Below are 24,573 nucleotides of genomic sequence, written 5' to 3' on the forward strand. Positions count from 1 at the left end.
TAGAAATTCTTTAATATGAACTGATGACTTATGAAAATTAGTCCTCACTCAAACTTCTAACTCCACTCAATACTAGTATCTCTGGCCTATTGTTCCAAAATCTTTGAGGGTCAATCTCTTGTTACAACGTAGGACAATACAACAATGAATGAAAATGAAATAATTATAGGGTAAAATTATAATTTTATGAGTTATGGGATAAAGCACATGAAGGTTTGATTGGAAAATTACTTAAATCAAAACAAAGCTATTGACAGACAAGGATGTGAAATTAAACCAGATGACAATAAGATAAAAACTGACAAGGATGAACAAGATAATTATTTTAAAAGAGAATGATTTGACTTTGAAAAGAGGCCCTTGGGAAAATTAGTGAAGCCCTTGAATATTTCTGTGAAACTGACATTATTTATGATTATACAATGACAATTAAAAGTGAAGGGAAGTTCTGTGGTGTTTCCAATTTAAAAACAAATTTTTTCTTGCCCCATTGTTGGTACATTCTTAGCTCATGTAAGAATCCAGGATAGAAATCCTCACATGAAACCTATCTGTTCATGTTGACCAGTGTCACCCCAATCAATTTAATAAATAAAATACAAAAAGAATCTAGGACAGTTTAAGTTGTACATTTGTTAAACACAAGATAAAAATTAACAGTATTTTTAGCTTTATTTGTCCAATATGAAACCTGCAGTTAACATTTTAAAATAGTTATTATTCAGTTTTGGTTTTTTACTTTAAGTGGTCTTTCCCAGTTTCAATGATAGGAAGCAAAGACTTTCTGTATATGTTAACCATTTTTCTTACTATTTTGTTGCTCATCAGGGTATATTGTTTTCTTCATCCTTGAAATTACATCATTTTATAAATTACAACCAACTCAACTGAGCCACCTGACCATGGCTGGTCATCATCTTTTTTGGAGAGGTTGAGTAGTATGTGGATTCTGGTATCTCTTTTGGGCACCAGGTGACAATGCATAGGAACATCATTGAAAAAAATCATCAAAAAAGTTATTCATGAGATACTTTACATTCTTTTTTTCACATTAAATTTTTGAAATCTGGTGTGTATGTTATACTTAGAGCACATCTCAGTTTGGACTAGGAACATTTTAAGTGCTCAGTAGCTCTATGTTCAATGCCACACTGGCATGGCGGGGGGGCGGGGGGCGGCAAAAGGAGTGTTCTGGAAAGTGGAGGTGGTGGAGGCAGCGAAAGTGATTGCAGCCCTTGCAAGAGTCAAGAGAAGATGAGGCCTTGTATGAAGTAAAATCAAGCAGTGGGGACAGTAAGGAGAAGACAGAACTGACAGGTGTGTACGAGTTGATGAAATGCAATGGAGAAGAACATCAGCTTCTAAGATATGCTGCTTAGAATCTTGGCTTTATCCCTTTATAGCTATGGTTCGTTGCAAGTTACTCCATCCATATATCCCTCACTGGGTCAATCATAAAACAAACATAATAAGAGTAATGTGCCTACAAAGTACCTAGGGACCTTGTAAAGATTAAATGAGGACTGGTTAAGCAATTTTCTAGTTTGTCCCAAACCTACTTTCCACCTGTAACCACTATAGGCTTTGCATCATTTCTGAATTGCTCTTTCTGAAAACTGTTTTCCTCTGGTGACGTCTTGCAGTTAAAAGAGTGGTTAGCCTTTGTTATGTTCTTATTCATGATCACAGAGACTAGAAATGTAAACCCCAAAGAGCTGAAAATGGTTATGGAAGCCCATTAGACTGATCTTTCTTTTAAAAAGTTGGGTTAGAAGATGTACATTTTTATTTATTTCTTCCCCAATGCAAGGTTATTTATGAAATATTTTTTATTTACTAATTTTTTTACTGATACATTTGAGCTGTGTCTAGCTGCCACTTATTTCTAGTTTTCATACTCAAGTTTCCAGTTTGAGATATAATATTCATTAATTAAGCCAATAAAAAAATTCTCAAGTGAGAAATATTGTGCTAGGTGTTGGGTGGAGGTGATTCATGAATAGGGAATCAGAAAATGGTGAGTACCTTAAGAGTGATGTATTCATATCTTACTATGAGAATTCAGTAAGAGGAAAGATTTATTTCCAAAAAAGGATGTATAATGAAGGGGGTAATGAAGGTGGTAAAGTTTTATGGAGGAGATGGTTGTGTTGGACATTGCAGGATTAGTAGAATCTCACAGGTGGATGGATCAAAGAAGTGAATAGAAGACTTGAGTTAGGGAATCCAATTAAAGTCAATCAATTAATATATAGGGTAGAGAATGAGAATCAAGGTGAGATGAGCTTGGAAAGAAAGGTTGGAAGCTGGTAGTGAGGTACTTGAAGTACCTTGTACATTATTTAGTGGGCTCTTGAAAGCCAGTATATTCTGGCCTGATCCACCGAGTTATTTATGGTGCTGCTTCATTTACCTGGTGTGTCCTTATAATTCCATCTTGTGCAGGGACTCTTAGAAGAATAAATATAAATGTCTCTTATTAATGATTGGGGAAAAGATTAAAAGGAAAGATAGAGGTTATATCAAGTTTATATAGGAATTTACATCTAGCCTTGTCTCCAATTTGATTATTTGGTTGATATAGGACGGATCTTTGGGCTGGACCAAGAAAATAAATTTGACAGGAATAAATGTGCACTCTTGTATTTAGTTCATAAAAGTCAGTTGTGCAGTGCCAGATAGAGTTTAGACCATGGAAAAGAAAGATTTATTGACCATATAGAATAATGTGACTGCTAAAAAACAATAAATAGACATATAATTCAACCTGTAGAGAAGATGGGATATTAACTGAAGTGACTACTATACTTGTAAATTATTTCATGGAAGAAAAAGAAAATTTATTTAAAACACTTAGTTTGGTGGGGGCAAAATGGGTGATGTCTGTAATAGTGTAAACAATAAATTAAAAATAAATGAATAAAATTGAAAAAAGAAAGCAGTTTTGGTTTGCAAAAAGTTAAAATTTAAATATGTATGTTGTAATGTTGGAACTAAATTGGAAAATAAAATGTCCTAAACATTAAAAAAAAAGAGAGAGAGAGAGAGATCCAAGATGGTGGCAGATTAAATGGAACTACACTAATCTCCTCCCATGACCAAACTGGAATTACAACTAAATTATAAAAAATCATCCTGAATAACCAAAATGAAGATTAGCTGGACTCACAGAAGAAGCCAAATTGAAACTGGTAGGAAGTGCAGAGGCACGAGAGGGCTGGGTGGGCTCCCACAAACGGCAGCCGAAGTTCCAGAAGACTATCTCAGCTGAGGGGGGAGGAAGGGAGGGTTTACCCTGAGAAGTGTGGGGTCTAAACCCCAAACCAGGCTCCCCCGCTTAGAGCACCAGAACCAGGAAAGGCGCCCACATAATATCCAACCAGCTGTGGAAAGCAGTGGATTTCTGCCCACCAAAGAGAGACATCTTAGAGATGCAGGCACCTTCCTAAAGGGCCAACACACAAAATTGCATTTCCAGCCACTCACCCTGGAGGGAGGGAAGAGCCAACTAGAGCCCTGTGAAAAGAGTCTGGGGTTGGTGGCTCTGGGGAGAGAGCTGAAGGGTCAGCCAACAGCATCCCTGTGCCAAGTCATTCCCCCATGCTGCAGAAGCCATCTTTCTCAGGCAGAGCCATCTTTCCCCTCCATGAGGTATCAGCCTTGGGGGAGGCAATAGCCCCACCCATTGGAATCCCTCTCACTCCACCTGTGGAGCTTACGCCCTGCTGAGAAGTACATACAGTTGGAGGCTCTTTCAGTGACTAAGCCTAACAGGCAGCCCGCAGGTGGAGGAGGATCTCTGGGTGCTTTGAGACTTTTGCTGATCTGCCACCAACACAGAGCTGGTAAAAGCTCACCTTGGTGCACAGCTTGGCCCTTTCTGCATGCACTCAAGCCCAGCAGAGGGAGCCACAGCTCTGGATCACTGAGAACTCCAAACAGGTCGCCCAGGGCATCACAGGCAGCATCCAACACAGGCGTCCTTCTGAAGAGCCCAGATCCAATACATAAGGGAAATCCAGAATAGTGGTAACAAATGCAGACCTCTTCAGACTTACTGAATCGGGGATCAGAATTTCTGGGGGTGGGACCCAGTGATTTGTATTTTCCACAAAGTATCAAATGGTTCGCAAACTATCCAATGGTTCTCTATTTTGTTCCACCTCCAAGGGGATATTTGGCAATGTTGGCAGACATGTTTGGTTACCACAACTGAGGTAGAGGAGTGGTTGCTAGTGGTACATGGGCAGAGGCCAGCAATGTTGTTAAACATGTACACTGCACAGGACAGCCCTCCACAACAAAGGATTATCCTGCCCAGAACAGTGGTGAGGTTGAGAAATCCTGCTCATACACAGAGCAATAAAGTCTGCTTTCCTAGCAGGTACCACCTATCTTTGGCATTTATTCAGTTGTTTCTTTTATTCAGTTATCTTTCATTTGTTCATATGTTTATTTTCAAAACTCTTTTTAAATGGCCTTTACTGACAATGTAGAAGATGTAGGACTTTAGATATAATTCTGGGACTGCAATTAACTACTAGCTTTTGAGTTTATTTTTAGCTCTTTTTCTCTTTTTTTTTTAAGAATCCTTAAATTTAAGTTAATTCATCAACTGAAAGAATAGTGACCAAGATGAGATTTCCAGCCAGTTCTTTAAAAAACAACAACAGCCAAAAAACCCCAAAACAAACAAACAAACAAACAAAACCCACATCCCATTTTTATTGATTTCAGAGAGAAGTGGAAAGAAATAGAAACATCAATGATAAGCTGCCTCCTGCATGCCCCCTACTGGGGATTGAGACTGCAACTCAGGCATGTGCCCTGACCAAGAATTCAACTGTGACCTCCTAATTCAGGGTTGACACTCAACCACCGAGCCACACCGGCCAGGCTAGTTCTTCTTTTTCCACGTTGAAAAACTTTCTTAATTTGTACTGGCTGAGAAGGTAATCTGATATTATGAAGAGTCAAATTTATGGAATATTTTGAAAAATGTATTAACGTTCTATTAGGTTCGAGGGCATAGAGACATTGTTGATGGGATTGGAAAATTTAGAGACTACACACACCTTTGAGAACTTGCTTTTACACACAGGTAACAATCACTGTCATTAGCAGTTCATTGTTTGAATGCAAACACTTCTGCCAAAGCCATGATTGAAACAGTGGTTGTCCTTTTCAGTAGAGGAAACATTTCCTTCCTTTGCACTGTTGATTTGCTAACAAATCTGTTTTATATTATGATGATATAAAGGTAAAATCTGCTCAGCACTTCTAAAATATCATCAATTCTTAAGAGTCCTTACAAATGAAACACAGCGCATAATTATTCACTTTGCTTTCATTAAGCAAAAGGATTAGTGTAATATAACAATCACTCTCATTACATATTTAAACCTGAATTCAAATTTAACTTCATAAGGTGTCTCCAACAGATGTTCTCTCTCATAATGATTTCTATGGTGACTTTCAGTTCTGAATAGCCTTGCATCTCTAATGAAATTTTTTCAAAGTAATAAGATGGAAGGGAAGCGCTAAAATGTACTTGGAGATAGAAATTGAAATCATTTCAGCTAAATGTATCAGGTTAGAAGTTGCCCTAGTTACTGATTGCTGCTATTAGATATTCCCTTTGTGCAAAGAAAGCCAGTTATTGATTTTTGGATTTGAATTTCTTTTGAAATAATTGATTGCCTTTATTGCAGATCCTTATCTCAGCTTATGAAAATCCAGGGTAATAGGAATCACCTGCTTTCCTAATGCCTGCCTAATGTTTTGCTTAATTTACCCCTGCTAATCTAGAGACTACTAGACTATACTGTTCCCGTTGTGTGTTGATGTGGCAACAATATATTTTAGCTACTGTTAATGATGGCTTGATTTACCTTAATCCATTTCAAAGTTTTGGTTCCTGGCATCTTCATTATATTTTTTATATTCATAAATATTTACTCTGACACTACTCAGATAAACAAATTTATGCATAGATCGCTGACTAAAAAATAAATAGGGATAAATGTTCAGCAGCATGGAAGAAATGATTGCTTTCATTGGATTCCTGTCATTTCATTGAACAGTTAAAGAACTATTCTATATATTAATTGTGAGAGTTTGATTGCACCTGGGCCTTTGATGTGGATGCCAGACACATACAATGTACACACTTTTGGAAATGCAATTAAATTGTTTTTCTTTCACGGTATTCTGTTTCATTCCCAAACTTGGAGTACTGTAATTCAATGGAGTTGTGATGCTGACAACCCATAGTTACTGTCAGACTCCACAGGTTTTAGGGCACAGTCCCCAACAAGACACTTTTACTTTAGTCTCTAACCCATCAGCATTTCTAACTGGCCACGTATTAGGGAGTTCCCACAACTCTCACAAGTTAGGTAACTCACTAGAACAACTCAGAGAACTTAGAAAGCACTGTACTCATAGTTTATTATATAGTGTACACATAGAGTGAGGTCAGGGAGATCTTGAATACTAAAGGTCCATGCCCTGTACCCATGGAATTAGGGTGGTTCACTCTCTCATTATATAGTGAACACAGCCAAGAAGTACCCCTGAGTTCTATTACATAGTCGTGATTGATAAAATCATTGGTCATGTTCTAGAACTCAGTCTGCAGCATCTCTTTTCTCCCCAATACCCCCTCCCTCCCAGGATTAGGGGTACTGTAATCCTGCCTTGGTCTTTCTGGTAACCAGCTCCATCCTGAAGCTATCTAGAGCCCATGTAAGTCACATCATTAGCATAACTAAGACTCCTATCACTCAGGAAATTCCAAGAGTTTTATGCACCAGGTCTCTAGTAAAACTATAGAACTAGAATAAAACATAGGAGAAAACATAGAAGACATTGGGTATATTTTTGGATACAATATAAGAGGCACCATCCAAGAAAGAAAAACATTGATAAACTAGACTTAATTAAAATTAAAAACTTCTGCTTTGTGAAAGACAATGTCAAGAGAATGAGAAGACAACCTACAAACTGGGAGAAAATATTTTCAAAGGACATCTAATAAAGGATATCATCCTAATATGTACAGAGCACCCTTAAAGCTCAACAATAAGAAAATAACCAGATTAAAAAGTGGGCCAAAGACCTTAACAGAAATCTCAGCAAAGATGTACAGACACAAGTAAGCATATAAAACGATGCCTCACATGATATGTCATCAAGGAAATAAAAATTAAAACAACAATATACCACTACACACCTATAAGAATGGCCAAAATCCTGATAAAACTGAACATAGTCTTACTATGCAATCCTACTCCTTGGTATTTACCCAAATGAATCTAAAATTTATGTCCACACAAAAACCTGCACACAGATGTTTATAGCAGCTTTATTTTTAATTGTCATAACTTAGAAATAACAAGATGTCCTCCAGTAGGTGAATGGATAAAAACAAACGTTGGTACATCCAGACAATATTATTCAGCTCAAAAAGAAATGAGCTACCAAGTCATAAAAAGACGTGAAGGAACCTTAAATGCATATTGTTGAGTGAAAGGTTGCATTCTGTCTGAATCCAACCATATGACATCGTGGAAAAGGCAAAATTCTGAAGACAGTAAAAAGATCGCTAATTGCCAGGATTGGGGGAGGGAGCTAAATAGGCAAGAGCACAGAGGATTTTTAGGGCAGTAAAAATACTCTGTACAATACTATAGTGATGGGGAGACTATGCATGTGTGGGGAGAGCGGGTACTTGGGAAATCTTTGTATCTTTCAATTTTTTTCTATGAACCTAAAACTTCTCTTTAAAAAAACAAAACACCTTTACTAAAAAAAAAAAAAATTCTACCTGTAAGAATTCATTATCTAGTGGAAGTGGGGGCATGGAGGGTACAGGTAATAACTAAATAAGTAAATAGTTAACAGAATATTTTACAGCACAGAAAGAGGTGTGGAGAATTAATAATAGGGGAGCCCTGGCCGGTTTGGCTCAGCAAATAGAGCGTCGGCCTGCAGACTGAAGGGTCCCGGGTTCCATTCTCATCAAGGGCAAATGCCCGGGTTGCGGGCTTGGTCCTCAGTATGGGGCATGCAGGAGGCAGCCAATCAATGTTTCTCTCTCATCATTGATGTTTCTATCTCTCTCTCCCTTTCTCTTCCTCTCTGAAATCAATAAAAATTATTTTTTAAAAAAATAGGAGAGACTAAAGAGTGCCAGGGCTAGGGCTGCTATTTTAAATAGGGTAAATTCTTAAAAAAAAAAAAAACAAAACAACAACAACAAATATATATATATATATATATATATATATATATATATATATATGTGTGTGTGTGTGTGTGTGTGTGTGTGTGTGTGTGTGTGTGTGTATGTATATATATATAAAATTGATTTTAGAGAGGAAAGGAGATGGAGAGGGATAAAAACATCAATGGTGAGAGAGAATCATTGATTGATGGGCTGCCTCCTTCACACTTCTGCATGCCCCCTACAGGGAATCTAGCCTGAAACCAGGCATGTGCCCTGACTGGGAATCAAACCGTGACCTCCTGGTTCATAGGTTGACCCTTAACCACTGAGCCATGAGTGCTCAGCAGTGTCATCTCTTTGAGAAGCCTCCTTCTATGACTTGAAGGCAGCAAGTGAAGGAGTATGGAGATATCTGGGAGAAGGCTGTTACAAGCAAGGAAAATGGACTATGCAAAAACTCTGAGGCAGGAGCACTCTTCAATGTTTGAGTAAGAGCAAGTAATCAGATATTCCAAATAGCTTTTTAAAATGTCGGCTGAGTTTGTATAAAGGTTACAGTAAACACTTAGGATAAAATCAATATGACATAAAATGCTGTGAAGATGCCAGTACTAAGAATGGAAGAAAGAGATTTTATTTTCTGTGTATAAAGCCACCTAGGCTAAATAAGTGACAACAGAACAATAACAAACTTAAACGTTTATCTTGGAAGCCTTTGGCTTTAGAAGCTGTTCAGGCTTTGTGTTATCCATTTTTTGCTTTGCTCTTGAATATGGTTTTATGTATTGAACTGTTGAGATTTAAAAGCTTAGGGAGAAAAATATTTGAAAAAATAAGTTGTTATAATTGCCACAAATCTGGTCAAATTTGGGAATTACTTTCTAAATATCCATTCTAGAGAGTTAGAAAAACAAAGATCAGAAATGCTTAAAATCTATATATATAAAAGCCTAAGCGACTGAACGACCGAATGACTGGTTGACCAGTCACTATGATGCACACTGACCACCAGGGGGCAGATGCTCAATGCAGGAGCTGCCCCTTGATGGTCAGTGAGCTCCCACAGCCAACTTCCTGCAGTCCCTCTTCCCATCTGGCTGGCCCTGATCAGCTTGATCGGGACTGGGCAAGATGAGCCCTGATTGGCCACAATTGCTGGCCAGGCTGAGGGACCCTACCCATGCATGAATTTGTTCACTGGGCCTCTAGTATTTCAATAATATAAAATGCCATTTGGGGGGATTTATTTCTTAGAAAACATCAGTTTTACTGGCTATTTAACTATTTTTAGTAGGTGGAAGTAAAATGATATTCCTCAAATACATGCATAATTATTGTTAGGTTTTATCTAACCCTGCATGTCTAATGTGAATTTGAAATGTATGGGTTAGTGCGTATTGAGGGACCTTACCATATTGGGAATATCCCCCTCCCATATGTTACCTTTTGTATAGAATTAAAATCCATTCATTTATTCTCTTATAATATTTTATACAATTTGTTCCCTATTGCTATATATAAGCATATCAACACAGTCCCCTCCTACAAGATAACAAGAGAAAACTTAGATGACCTTGGACATGGAGATGACTTTTGATATAAACCAAAGCCACAATCCATGAAATAAATAAATGATAACCCAGACTTCTTAAAATTAAATACTTATACTCTTTAAAAGACAGTGTTAAGAAAATTAGTAGATATACCACATGCTGGGAGAAAATATTTGCAAAGGACACATTTATAAAGGGTATTATCTAAATATATACAAAGAACTCTTAAAACTCAACAATAAGAAAACAAACATCCTGATTAAAACATGGGCAAAATACCTGAACAAACATCTCACCAACAAAGATGCACAGAAGGCAAGTGAACATATGAAAAGATGCTCCACATACTTTTTCTTCAAAAAAACACACCAAAATGACATTGAGCCCAGCCCATGTGGTTCAGTGGTTGAGCATTGACCTATGAACCAGGAGGTCACAGTTCAATTGCCAGTCAGGGCACATGCTTTGGTTGCGGGCTCGATATTCAGTGTGGGACATGCAGGAGGCAGCTAATCAATGATTCTCTCTCATCATTGATGTTTCTATCTCTCCCTCTCCTTTCCTCTCTGAAATAAATAAAAATATATATATATATATATATATTTTTTTTAATTTCTTTATTGATTAAGGTGTCACATATTTGTCCTCATCCCCCCATTCCCATCCCACACCCCTCCCCTTGGATGCCCCAACCCTCTGTTGAACTTAAGCATTGGTTAGGCTCATATGCATGCACACAAGACCTTTGGTTGATCTCTCCCCCCTCCCCCCACCCTCCCCTATCCTCCCTCTGAGGCTGATAGTCCGATCAATGCCTCCTTGTTTCTGGTTCTGTTCTTGTTCATCAGTCTATGTTGTTCATCATTTCCCCTAGATGAGCGAAATCATGTGTCACTATAGATATACTTATAAGAATTGAATGTGCGACGAGCAATAATAGTTATGCTGACAGGCAAATGAATCAGTCTGTGGTGAGTTTCTTTCTGGACCAACAGTTCTTTTGAGACCCAATATCAATGTCCACCGGTTCCCTATGAGTACATGTCGGCACTGACCCCTCAGCTCTGGATGGTGGACAAATGGTGGTAATGCAGGTCCGACTCCCTCTGGTTTGGTCTCGGCTGGACCCAGGGGCACTGCTTCACCCGGATCCAGGGGCCCACGGCCTCGCCCGGACCCGGGGCCAGGCTCACCCGGATCCAGGGGCCCGCGGCCTCGCCCGGACCCGGGGCCCAGGGCTCACCCGGCTCCAGGGGCCCGCGGCCTCGCCCGGACCCGGGGCCCAGGGCTCACCCGGCTCCAGGGGCCCGCGGCCTCGCCCGGACCCGGGGCCCAGGGCTCACCCGGCTCCAGGGGCCCGCGGCCTCGCCCGGACCCGGGGCCCAGGGCTCACCCGGCTCCAGGGGCCCGCGGCCTCGCCCGGACCCGGGGCCCAGGGCTCACCCGGCTCCAGGGGCCCGCGGCCTCGCCCGGACCCGGGGCCCAGGGCTCACCCGGCTCCAGGGGCCCGCGGCCTCGCCCGGACCCGGGGCCCAGGGCTCACCCGGCTCCAGGGGCCCGCGGCCTCGCCCGGACCCGGGGCCCAGGGCTCACCCGGCTCCAGGGGCCCGCGGCCTCGCCCCGACCCGGGGCCCAGGGCTCACCCGGCTCCAGGGGCCCGCGGCCTCGCCCGGACCCGGGGCCCAGGGCTCACCCGGCTCCAGGGGCCCGCGGCCTCGCCCCGACCCGGGGCCCAGGGCTCACCCGGCTCCAGGGGCCCGCGGCCTCGCCCCGACCCGGGGCCCAGGGCTCACCCGGCTCCAGGGGCCCGCGGCCTCGCCCCGACCCGGGGCCCAGGGCTCACCCGGCTCCAGGGGCCCGCGGCCTCGCCCCGACCCGGGGCCCAGGGCTCACCCGGCTCCAGGGGCCCGCGGCCTCGCCCCGACCCGGGGCCCAGGGCTCACCCGGCTCCAGGGGCCCGCGGCCTCGCCCCGACCCGGGGCCCAGGGCTCACCCGGCTCCAGGGGCCCGCGGCCTCGCCCGGACCCGGGGCCCAGGGCTCACCCGGCTCCAGGGGCCCGCGGCCTCGCCCGGACCCGGGGCCCAGGGCTCACCCGGCTCCAGGGGCCCGCGGCCTCGCCCCGACCCGGGGCCCAGGGCTCACCCGGCTCCAGGGGCCCGCGGCCTCGCCCGGACCCAGGATTCAGCCTCACCCGGCTCCAGGGGCGCATGGCCTCGCCCGGACCCAGGATTCAGCTTCACCCGGACCCAGGGGCGCATGGCCTCGCCCGGACCCAGGGGCACGTGGCCTCACCCGGACCCGGGGCCCAGCCTCACCCTGACCCAGTTCCCAGCCTCACCCATACCCAGGGGCACGCGGCTTCACCCGGATCCGGGACCCAGCGGGGTTTCGTCTTCTTGATCCCAATTCCTGTTGGTCAATTCCCTCTCAGCAATTCCTTCGGCCATTTTCTCAGAGTTCCAGGGCAGCCACCACAGAACTCGTTGGGCGGCGGGCTCGGCGAAGCTCCGGTGTGCCCGGTGCGCAGCGGCGGGCTGGTCCGGGGTGGCTGCGTCGGCCCTTGGGTCTGCAGCGGTGGCCGGTCGCCGAGCGTGCGCACCTGGCCGCTTCCGGGGTGTTGAGATTCTTGAAGGACTCGGAGGTCAGCAAGCGCGTAGTCTCCCGCCCCATGTCTCCCAGGGGCTCGTCTGTCCGTGCTCGGCAGCGAGTGAAGCCTTCCCCTCAGCCGGAGACCGCTGGGGGAACTGCACCGAGCACGTTTCAGGCCACCATTGTGTCGCCTGAGCCGTAGTTTTTAAAGTGTGGTCTTTGGGTCACCGGCATCAGCTTCATCCCGCGTACCCCTCTCTTTTATTCTAGTTGTATAGCATCCGCTCAGTTAGCCCTCCGGTGGTTCTGGATGGTGTCTGCTCTGCTCTCCCGTTGTAGTTTCAAAACCGTTGTGGTAGGCAGCAATCAGGCTTCTGCCCTATGCCTCCATCTTGGTCCTTGTTTGTATAGTTAAGTCTTGATTGTTGTTGGTGTCACTGGGAGGAATTGTCCTCCAGGCCTATTGGCCGTGCGGACCCTCTGTGACTATAAAGGAAGAGTTGCTGTGCGGAAGACACGCCTATGTGCCGGGTCTTGGTGCAGCAAGGCTTCGGCGCTCACTGCGTCTGCCTCTTGAATGTGTCCCTTATGGGAGTGGTCGAGGTCTGGTGTCATCTCACACCGACCACTAGATGCCCTCATTTCTGGGTCTCCAATGTAGTGTAGGTCAGCTACTGCCTGTGGCCCCTCAGCAGGAATTACAGCATCCCTTATATTCGTGACCTGTTTCGGTGCCTTCCCCTTTTGGCTGCCTCCCTATCGCTCAGCTTCCCCAATCTCCCTAGGTGGTCGCTCTTGATATCCCCCTTTGTGGGCTGAGTGCAAAGTCTTGGTGTTGTTAAGCCTTGATTGCTGTTGGTACACTGGGAGGATGTGACCTCCGGCCCAATTGGCTGTGAGGATCAGCTGTGTCTATGCCGGGAGACAGCCCCATTCAACTAGACTTGCAAAATTGTAAAAGCCTCTGTGTTCAGCTTGGATGGGGCGGAGTTACAGGGCGGAGCCTACCGCCTTGGCTTCCTGTCAGCCCCGCCCTATGAGGTTCCTGTGTCCCTCCGTACTCCCAGCAAACACCTCTGAGAGAAAAGTGCCCTGGAGTTTCGCGCGCTGCCAAACAGTCTAGTCTCTCCCCCAATGAATCTGGATTCCCAGATTCTCTCCCGGAACTGGGTTTCCGTGTAGTCAGAATTGGGGCTCACCTCAGTCTGGCGCTTTTGTCTCCTTCCCTCCAGGGCGACTCAGCGGCACAGTCAACAGCCCATCCTCCGCGCACAATCCCCTGCGCGCCTCCGGTGCTCTGTTCTTCGCCGCCTCTCTGCATCTCTGCCCCACAGCCCAGTTTTCCCCAGTATGAGCCTGGCTTCCCCGGGTCTTTCCCGGAACTGGGGTTCAGTGCAGTTGGAACTGGGGGTTCAGCACAGTCCGGAGCTTTTGTCTCCTTCCCGCTAGGGCAATCCAGCGGCACAGGCAACAGACCCTCCTCTGCGCGCATTCCCGTGCGCGGCTCTGGCGCAGCTCCTCTGTGTCTCCGTCCCACAGCTCAGACTCCCCCAGCATGAGCCCGGCTTCCCAGGGTTTCGCCGGGAAATGGGGTTCAGTGCAGTCGGAGCTGGGGTTCAGCACAATCTGGCGCTTTTATCTCCTTCCCGCCAGAGAACGCCAGCCAGGCCGTCAGCCGCCCCTTCCTCTCCGGCTCCGTCTTCCCCGCACGCTCGCGGGCTCGTGTCTCCGCCTGTGTCTCCATACCTCAAGCTTTTACGGCTTCTCTGATTTTCCTTGTGGTTTTCTTTTTCCTTCTAATTGTGGGCATTTCAGTCAGCCAGCTTTCCTGTGGTTCTGGATGATGTCCGTTTTGACTTTTAGTTGTGTTTTTGATATTGTTGTGCCCGGCTGTAGGTTAGGTGTTTAACCTATGCCGCCATCTTGGTTTCTCTCTAAATAAAAATATATTAAAAAAATAAAATAAAAGGACACTGAGATGCTAATACACACCTATTAAAATGGCCAAAATCCCAAACACAACACCAAATGCTGGTAAGGATGTAAAGCAACAGGAACTCTCATTCATTCTTGGTGGGAGAGAAAAATAGTACATCCACTTTAGAAGACACCTTGGCAGTTTCTTAAAGAAACTAAACATAGTCTTACCATGCAATCTAGCAATCATATTCTTTGGTATTTACCCAAATGAATTGAAAACTTATGTCTACATCAAAACCTACACACAGATGTTTATAGCAACTTTATTTTTAATTGCTATAACTTGGAAGAAACAAGGAGTCCTTCAGTAGGCGAATGCATAAACAAATTGTGGTACATGCAGACAATGGAATATTATTCAGTGTTAAAAATAAATGAGCTATCAAGCCATGAAAATACTTGGGGGAATCTTAAATGCATATTACAAACTGAAACCAATTTGAAAAGACTGCATAGTGTATGATGTATAAGAAGCCAATCTCAAAAGGCTACATTACATACTCTTAGCTACGCAGACAGTAAAAAGATCAGTAGTCGCCGGGGTTAGCAGAAAAGGAGAGATGAATCATTGGAGCACAGAGGTTTTTTAGGGCATTGAAACCGTTCTGGTTGATACTATAATGGTGGGTATATATCATCATAGATTGCTTAAATCTGCAGAATGTACAACACCAAGAGTGAACTCTACTGTCAAATATAGTCTGGGTGATGATGATGTGTCAGTGTGTATTGATTGATTGTAACATGTACCAATGGGGGCTATTGGTAATGCTGGAAATTATGAGTGTGTAGGGGTGTGGGTATATGGGAACTTGGTGTACTTGTTGCTCAATTGTGCTGTGAACCTAAAATTTCTCTTGGAACTAAAATTTATTAATTGAAAAGAAATAGAGAGAGAAAAATGGCACTGAAAACAGGTGATTTCCTGAGTGGATGTGCAGCTTTGCAGGTTGGATGTTTGCTTCATTTCTAACTGGGGAAGGTGCCATGGGCACCTGAGACTTTTCTAGGAGTTTCACAGACAGAAGCTGTGCTGTGAGATCAATAAGGTGGTATATCCACAGTTACTTCATGTAAGCTTTTGTGTTCTGTGAATGGGCCTGGGTCCAGTTGATGCTGTTGTCTGAGAATTCACTGTATGGAGACTCAAACCTGAAGCCCGGGTTTATTGCTTTTTATTCTATTTCTGGTAAAATTGGTAGGAGGAAAAAAACTGATGGAAATTTTTGACAGCTTGTGCTGTGAATGGCGAGTAAGCATATTTGGAGTGTGATAAGGAAGAAGAAAAGAGTGTAGATGATGCTGGCTGTTACAGCTTTATATTTTTTCTCCTCAGATATCTGGTTTTATTGTTTTAAATAAATTAACTATACAATGAGATTTTTTGTGTGAGGCTTTTCCTACTTTCCAGGAACTTTAGCTAAAGCTCAAATTAGAGGAAACATTCTCTTGTGCTATAAATTCTAAAGGAAGGTACTGATGACGTATAGTATTTGGGCTCAAAATAGGCAACTTTGTTTTTATTCTCTGACTGAGTGAATATTAAGCTAAAGTATATGCAGACCACACCTGGTACTGATCCCTGATTTTCTGAGAGAGCCAGATATGGGTCCCCTGAAGTTGGAGGACATGGGTGAATTTAAAGATTCCTTCACATTTCTGAAGGCAGAGACTTAAAGGGGTTTTCCAACAGGGCTTGAAGATATTGCAGCTTAACCTGCCAAGAGTTGTGGGCAGCCTCATCCCTTCCCCGTTCCCCACAACCTCAGAAGCCATAGAAGAACACCTCTAAGTACCCCGGGCTCCCCGTGGGGGAAATGTGGAGGTTAGAGAACAGATGGGACCTCTCGGGCTTCCTAAGCAGGTGTAGTGACAAGAAGTCCTTGTCCCAACCTAGGAAGGCATTTGAGGTTTAGTCCACTAGCAGGAGGCCAGAGGAGGTCCAGCCATCCCTCTCTGGAGAATCCTCAGCGGCACAGGGGGCTCGAGTGAAGCCGAAAGTGGCCTTGAGAAAGGCATGCACAACACTTGGCAGACGGAATACACCAGACCAAAGAGATCCAACCTCGCACCACATATACACACGGTCATAATACCTCTGGGTTTTCTTTTCCTTCTACAGAAGCTAATGCGGGCATCTAGGCCCTGCGAAAAAGTGGGAAAAGCAGACTTGACCCACAGGACTCCATGAAGGCAGGACCACAGCTATAACTTATCCTATCTAATAAAAGAGTAATATGCAAATTGACCATCACTCCAACACACAAGATGGCCGCCTCCATGTGGTCAAAGATGGCTGCCCCCATCTGGACACAAGATGGCCGCCACAAGATGGCCAGCAGGGAAGGGCATTTGTGGGTGATCAGGCCAGCAGGGGAGGGCAGTTGGGAGGGACCAGGGCTGCAAGGGAGGGCAGTTGGGGGCGATCGGGCCTGCAGGGGAGTACAGTTGGGGGGACCAGGCCTGCAGGGGAAGTCAGTTGGGGGGGACCAGGCCAGCAGGGGAGGAAAGTTGGTGGGGGACCACGCCTGCAGGGGAGGGCAACTGGGGGGGACCAGGCTGGCAGGGGAGGGCAGTTGGGGGGGATAAGGCTGGCAGGGGAGGGCAGGTGGGGAGGACCAGGCTGGCAGGGGAGGGCAGTTGGGGGGACCAGGCCTACAGGGGAGGGCAGTTGGGGGGGACCAGGCCTGCAGGGGAGGGCAGTTAGGGGCAATCAGGCTGGCAGGGGAGCAGTTAGGTGTCAATCAGGCTGGCAGGGGAGTGGTTACGGGGTTATCAGGCTGGCCGGCAGAAGCAGTTAGGGGTAATCAGGCAGGCAGGTAGGCGAACGGTTGGGAGCCAGCAGTCCTGGATTGGGAGCCACCAAGATTGGGCCTAAATGGGCAGTTGGACATCCCTCGAGGGGTCCCAGATTGGAGAAGGTGCAGGCTGGGCTGAGGGACACATCCCCCACCCCCCTGAGTGCTCGAATCTCATGCACTGGGCCTCTAGTATTGAAAAGAAAAGACTTAGCCAAAGTGACTTTTTATAACTGAGTTCTGCTGAGCTTCTACTTAATTAAAGTAATGTGTTATTGACTACCAGCAGTTATTAAAAGCACATAATATAAATATCTTCTCATATTTATTGCTCCTCTTCGTTATTTAGAAAGAGCAGCAGATTATTACCAGATAATTTATTCTCTTATAATTCTCTTAATAAGGAAATAAACTTCAGGAATTGCTTCGAAGACATTATGGCTGGAAAGGGTTAGTGAGAAAGGCTCTGGACCCAAACAGTTTTTTCATTCCTTTGGATTTTATGTTTTGAATAATAGATTGAATAGTTAGTTGCCCGCTTGACAAGTTTATTGTCCTTATCCAGTTGCCAAGCGGGAAACATTTCCGAACTGACAGCAGTTATTAAAAACACCTACAAGTGATTCAGGCCACTAAGAAGTCATAAAGCTTGCGATGGGTGTTTGCTGGGCTTGCTCCGTTAGCCAGGCCTTTCCTCAGAGCAGCAGGCCTCCAGTGCCTGCAAATTGAGATGGTAGACGTTTCAAGGTGAAAGCATCAATTTTTAACTGAAACTCTCAGGCTTCTTCTCAAAAAAAATAGAGCATTTTCCTTATATCTGAGTATTTGAAGCTGATTCATTAACTGTTCTGGATTAAGAACAAAGGGAATAAGGATTGCTCTGTGTTCCTCTGAAAATGTGCAAAGTACTCATAAAAAAGCAGCTCTGTTGTGACTCCATGAACCCATTTTTAAAAAAATATATGTTTTGTGAGAGTCTGTGAAAAGAAGATATTGGTTCAGATTGCTTTGTAATGCAGATGCCTATCAGTTTTCCTATCCCTGTGAAGGGTTGGGTTTATTTAAAAGGCTCTGGTTCGGTTTGCTGAAATTTCCATACTGGGGTTGTGAACCCAGATGACCTTTAGAGACCAGGAAGATAAGGTAAATATGTAAATCACAAAGAGGGGTGAGCCAGTAAGGAGTATGCCATGTGGTATGCACAGGACTGTGCCAGCCTTGCCTAAATTCATGTTCAATTTTACTTTAAACACACACGCCAAACCAAGCCCTGCTTGGGTGGATACGCCACCAGTGTGAACTAGTGCTTGAAAAGACATCCTCAGGGTACAAAAGGAAATGTGTTAAACAAGAAAAGATCTTCGTCTTAAGTATTGGTATACTGGGGCAAATTACTTATATTTACTTTAAAATAGATACATGTACATTCATGACTTTGGAGCATTGTTTGGTCTTAGCCAAGGGCTTTAAACTTTTTTTGGGTTCTGACACCCTTTTGTTGGTTTATTTCAGAATACTCCCTTGACCTTGCATTGAATAGTACTATATGGAAAATTTTAATTGAAAGATACACATTTATTTTATGCTGTTTTTAAATTGGAAAATAAGTGGATTTTGGTTAAAATGGTGAAGACACATATTTATCTTTGCTTCTTTGCAAATATCTCTAAAGTAACAACAATTATTTTTTTTAAAAGACCCATTTATTGATTTTGAGAGTGAAAGGAAGGGAGATAGAGAGACAAAGAGAGATAGAGAGAGAACAAAGCGAGGCCCACTAGTCCTTGCAGTTAATCCTTCACCAGACATTTTAAAATAGTAATAATCTGGCCTCCATATTCTATAGTAAAATGATTCTGAATTTTACAAATTATTGGCAAGGTCAATTAGACCACCTAATTTTGTTCCAATTGGCAATAAAAGATTTCATATTAATGAAGTATTTAAGAGTTGTCAGAAATCCTCTGTGCACTTTTGGCTTCTTGGATCTTGCATCCTACAACTTCCTTATGGCTTCATGTGTATTTGTGTTGTGTGTGTAGTATGTTATTTAGCAATTCTTCTGAACAAGGTCTTAGGTATTAACATTCTTAAAATTCACTTTTGTAAAATATTTTTTGGTTCTTTGATATTTGACTGAGTATAAATTTCTAATTATTTATTTTCTATAAACATTTGTATATTATATCATTTTTGAAAAATATATTGTTGATAATAAGAAATCTTCCAACCGTCAGATGCTCATTCTTTTGTAGGTAGCATGTGTTTTCTTTCCAGTAACTTTTAGGATTTTTCTCTTTATTCTTACTAGTCATCAGTTTCTCTAATATTTCCCTAAAGAACTGTGTGTCTATATTTTATTTTGTCTTTCTCTATTATCTTATTCAACACTCAGGGGGCTCTTTAAATTTAAGTACACATACCTTTTGTTTAATCCTGAAAAATTCTGTCATTATCTGTCTACTCACCATTATCTTTATTCATTTTTTTTTTGAAATTTTATCATGTTGAAATTGTGCTTTTTTAGTCTTTTCCTACGTTTCTTCAATATTTAAAGCTGTTGCTCTTGTTCTCATTCTGGCCTTTCTCCATTGAGATTCAATTTATTTTAAATTTTTTTCTATTTATTAATTTACTCTTTGGTTTTGTCAATTCAATTCTACTATTTAGCTTATGTATTGTTTCTTTTAAAAATATGAATATATGACATAAAGACAAGTCGCAAAACCATAAAAATCCTAGAAGAAAGCATGGACAGTAAAATCTCAGACATTTCTTGTAGCAATATGTTTGCTGATAAATGTCCTAGGGCAAGGGAAACAAAAGAAAAAATAAATAAATGGGACTACATCAAATTAAAAAGCTTCTGTACAGCAACAGAAACCATCAACAATGTGAAAAGGGAACCCACTGTATGGGAGAACATATTTGCCAATAATATATCTGACAAGGGGATAATTTACAAAATATATAAAGAATTTGTACAACTCAACACCAGGAAGACAAACAATTCAGTTAAAAAATAGGCAAAGGACCGGAATAGACACTGCTCCAAGAGGTCATACAGATGGCCAAGGGACATGTGAAAGAATGCTCAGTGTCACCAATCATCAGAGAGATGTAAATTAGAATCACAGTGAGATATCACCTCACACCTGCCAGAATGGCTACCATCAACAAATCAACAAACAACAAATGCTGGTGGGGGGATGTGGAGAAAAGGGAACCCTCATGCACTGCTGGTGGGAATGCAGACTGGTGCAGCCACTGTGGAAAACAGTATGGAGTTTCCTCAAAAAAATATTAAAAATGGAACTCCCATTTGACCCAGTAATCCCACTTCTAGAAATATATCCCAAGAATCCAGAAACACTAATCAGAAAGAATATGTGTACCCCTATCTTCATAGCAGGGTTATATATGATAGCCAAGATCTGGCTGGAATCAGCCCAAGTTCCCATCAGTAGATGAGGAGATAAAAAAAAACTGTGGTACCTTTATACAGTCGAATACTATACAGTTGTAAAAAAAGAAGGAACTCTTGCCTTTTGCTGCAGTATGGATGGACCTAGAGATCATTATGCTAAGTGAAATAAGCCAGTCAATGAAAGACAAATACCATATGATTTCACTTATAAGTAGGATCTAATGAACAAGATAAATTGACGAACAAAATAGAAACAGAGCCATGGATATATGAAGCAGACTGACTGCTGTCAGGGGGGAGGGAGAACTGGATGAAAGAAGGTGAAAGGATTAGCCAAAGAAAAAATATGTATAACCCGAAGACACAGGCAACTGTGTGGTCATGGCTAGAAGGGAGGGGGGGCGGTGAGGGCGGAGGGGAGTGGGAGCAGGGGAGAATGGGGACATCTGTAATAGTGTCAACAATAAAAATAAAGTGTAAAAAATAAAGTAAACAAGAAAAGAAAAAACATCATTATAATAAACTTGGGCTTTGATACTTTGCCTTAAATGTCAACCAATAAGTATTTGTAAAAAATATATATATATATTTTTTTCTTTACATTATAGCAAGCAACCAATAATTGAAATGTAGTTAAGACATATGTTCCAAGTAAAGTGGAATTGATTTCTCAAATAATCCTGGCTAATTAAAAGTAATATAAATGTAAAAAAAACATGTTAATAAGCATTTTTTTCTTTCTAAGGTTTTTAATTTGTCCTTTTAAACATTTGACTCTACTTACTTAATAATCATTTATTCATATCTTACAATATCCCACTTTATTGTGGATGCTATTTATTCCTTTGTTTATGAAGATTTTCAAAGATGAACTTTAAAGCTCTTTACAGATTTATTTTATCTTTATTTCCTTAGATGGAAAATCTCTTATTTATAGATTTCAATACCAACTTCCATGGTGCAGGTGTTTCTCATAAACTTTATTTTAATATTTTATGAACTCAGCTTCCAGGAAAGATTTCTCCTTTGAGCACTTTGGGTTGGAAGAATTTTTGAGTGAAAGGGTCTTAATAGTTTGCATCTCTTTTTCTTTTCTCTCTCCATTTCTTACGTTCTTTCCTTTCTTTTCTCCTCCCCCTTTTCCATAAAGAGAAAATATTGCTCTTTTTAATCTATAGATTTTTTTTCAAATGTAGCTATTTATCATTTCCAGGTTTGTGAAGGAAGTGGGGGCTTTCAAAATGTACCGTCTTGACCCAGAAACCAAATCACTTTGCTTTTACATCAAAACTAACTGCATTATTACAAATGGCAAGAAGATAAGGTGCATATATTTGGAAAGCCTTATTCTGTGGCCAGTTCTTCAACCAAAGATTGCCATTGAAATTTTCCAGAGTTTGGGCTACATCAGAAAACCTATAGCTTTATATTATAGCCTGAGAGATATACATGCGGCAGTTGGTGATTTAAGCGATGAAGTGTACGGAGATAGTGCTGTGAGAACAAGTTAAAAATGTTTTCTACTTTCTCCTTAGCCACAGATAAGCTGCTGGAGTTTGCTTTTTAAAGATTCTTTAAAGGATGAAAGAGTTCTTTAGGTAGGATTTGGGGGCTGACCACATAATTCTGGATTCCAAGCAGGGGGAAAATTGTGTTTTATGTATAACAGTGTGATGATTGGAGGGATTACTGGGCAAGCCTTTTTTTCTTAATATTTCTCTTAAAATGAACATTTGGGAATATATGTGTGCAACTAGTAAATGTTCTCAATGGTATAACTGTTTGAAGATTTCCAGAAGGTATTCTAACCTTTGAAATAAGACTTGGATTATTGAAGTTCAGCAAGAATTAACATAAAATATTATTATTATTGTAATACTAGATAGAGGATGAAACACAAGACAAAAAGAACAAATATTTTTTTAGAACATGCATGAGGTCAGTATACAGACTACTGTAATTAACTCATGCGATCCTTTAAAAATAACTAAATTTTTGTCTAAATAAAGTTTTTTAGCTGTTATACAATGCTACATTCACTTTACAATATTAAATATAAAATCTTACCAAAATAAATGCTTGGCTTTAGTTGTCTATCTTAATTTTGAAGCATCATTCAGAGTCAGGTTTGAAGTGTAACTCTAAGTAAGTTGCAAAGTACAGTCCTTTTTAGAAGATTCCAGAGTATGGAGATTGGAATTGTCTTTCTTAAACTTCCCACTAAATTTTGCTGTTTTAGGAGTCATACAGCTTTAATATGTATCACTCCAGTTACTTGAAGTGCTTTGTCTTGGTTGGACATCTTAAATATATTGTCTTCTTGAACATATTTAACATTGTCATTGGGAGCTCATGAAAGCTGATTTAATTTCTATTGCAGAATTGTAGATTTCCATCAATAAACAATTTCTACCTGAAATTTTTAGTTGGGCTTCTTTTGCAAATGGATATTGTAAATCCAAACATATTTCTGTAGTGTTACTCATAACTTTAGAATGTTTTATTTCTACTGCCAAATGAACATATTATGATAATCAATAACTTGAGTGTCAGATAAATAGTTATTTAAAATTCTTTCAATGATCACTTTTTGAAAGACTCTAACACACACATACATGCCAATTTCCAATTTATTAATTTATTGTCAGAAATATAACTGCATTCATGACCTATCATATTTACTTTCTATAAACCAATCTTCTTGGGAAGCAAAATATAATTCAAAGTTGATATGCAAACATAAAATCATATGAGGACAATAATTTGGATATGTAACTGGTGCAATCATCTGAGTTGGTCTGACACAAACATCTCTGGCTACTACAGGGTAAAACCTGATATAAGGACCATATATTTACTCATATTCATGAGTCATGACATCTTCCCTATGATAAATTCTAGAGACACACTTTCATTGCTTATCTATTTTTTTTTAATACTTAAAGGTCCATATATAAGTTAAAACTCAATATGGATATCAGATTATATGTTATGTCCTTGTTCCTTAGTGATTTTCATACCAAATTCAGTTCAGAACACATAACTAACAAATATTTTATCTCTTACTTTGTATGTCACATACTTAGATAAAAAGAAAAGAAATGCCCTATCAGAAAGTGTATAACATTGCACCATTTCATTAAACTCAATATATCCATAGGTACAACTTCCAAAGGGATTGTAAACCAGCCAACATTTAATTAGTTCAGGACAAGTTTAGGATAATCTCAACCAGATCAATGTCATAGGATACTTCATACTTATAACAGAACTCTTATTTGTTCGAATTGAGCCTCCAAAATGCAGATATTAGAAAGGTAATTAAATTAAAAAATTAAAGCTGGTTCTACATCCCCACACAGAAGTGTTGGTAGAACATCCTATATTAATTAGTATTGACTCTTTCTATATGTCTATTGGCTTATAAGAATATCTCAGGGATCATGTGTCAAACGAGCAATAGCTATGTTAATTACTATTTTATCACCATGGCCACAGTTTAAAATCATTCTTCTGAAAGTTGTGGGGCCTTGATAGTTTCAGATCAGGCCCATACACATATGACAGACTTGGTCACTTGGGCCATTCAACAAGTTTGGTTAGGTATAAACTACTGCTCATAGTGTTCAGTCTCCAAGGTGTCTAGCAACCCCCCCTTCCCCCCCCCCACACACACACACTTCAGCTGCATCTAAGATATAAATCATGGCTTTTGTAGAATCTGTTTATTTTCCCAGTCTTCAGCAATCTTGGTCTCTATTCCAGTCCTGTTACTCCTTCCTAGTTACCTAAACATTAGCCACTTGCCAATCACTTTCTAGAGACATCAAGTTTACTTGCTATGTATGCCTAGCTTTATGATCAAATAATTCAGTGGATATTTTCTTCATTTACGCCTATTGTACTCAAGGCAGCTGAAAATTTCCCTCAAAGGGATACATAATAATTTAATTTATTTACTTGTGTTCTTTACAGATAGTGAGGAACACAAGGCT

The sequence above is a fragment of the Cnephaeus nilssonii genome, assembly GCF_951640355.1.
Source record: "Cnephaeus nilssonii genome assembly, chromosome: 3".
NCBI classification, from domain to species: Eukaryota; Metazoa; Chordata; class Mammalia; order Chiroptera; family Vespertilionidae; genus Cnephaeus; species Cnephaeus nilssonii.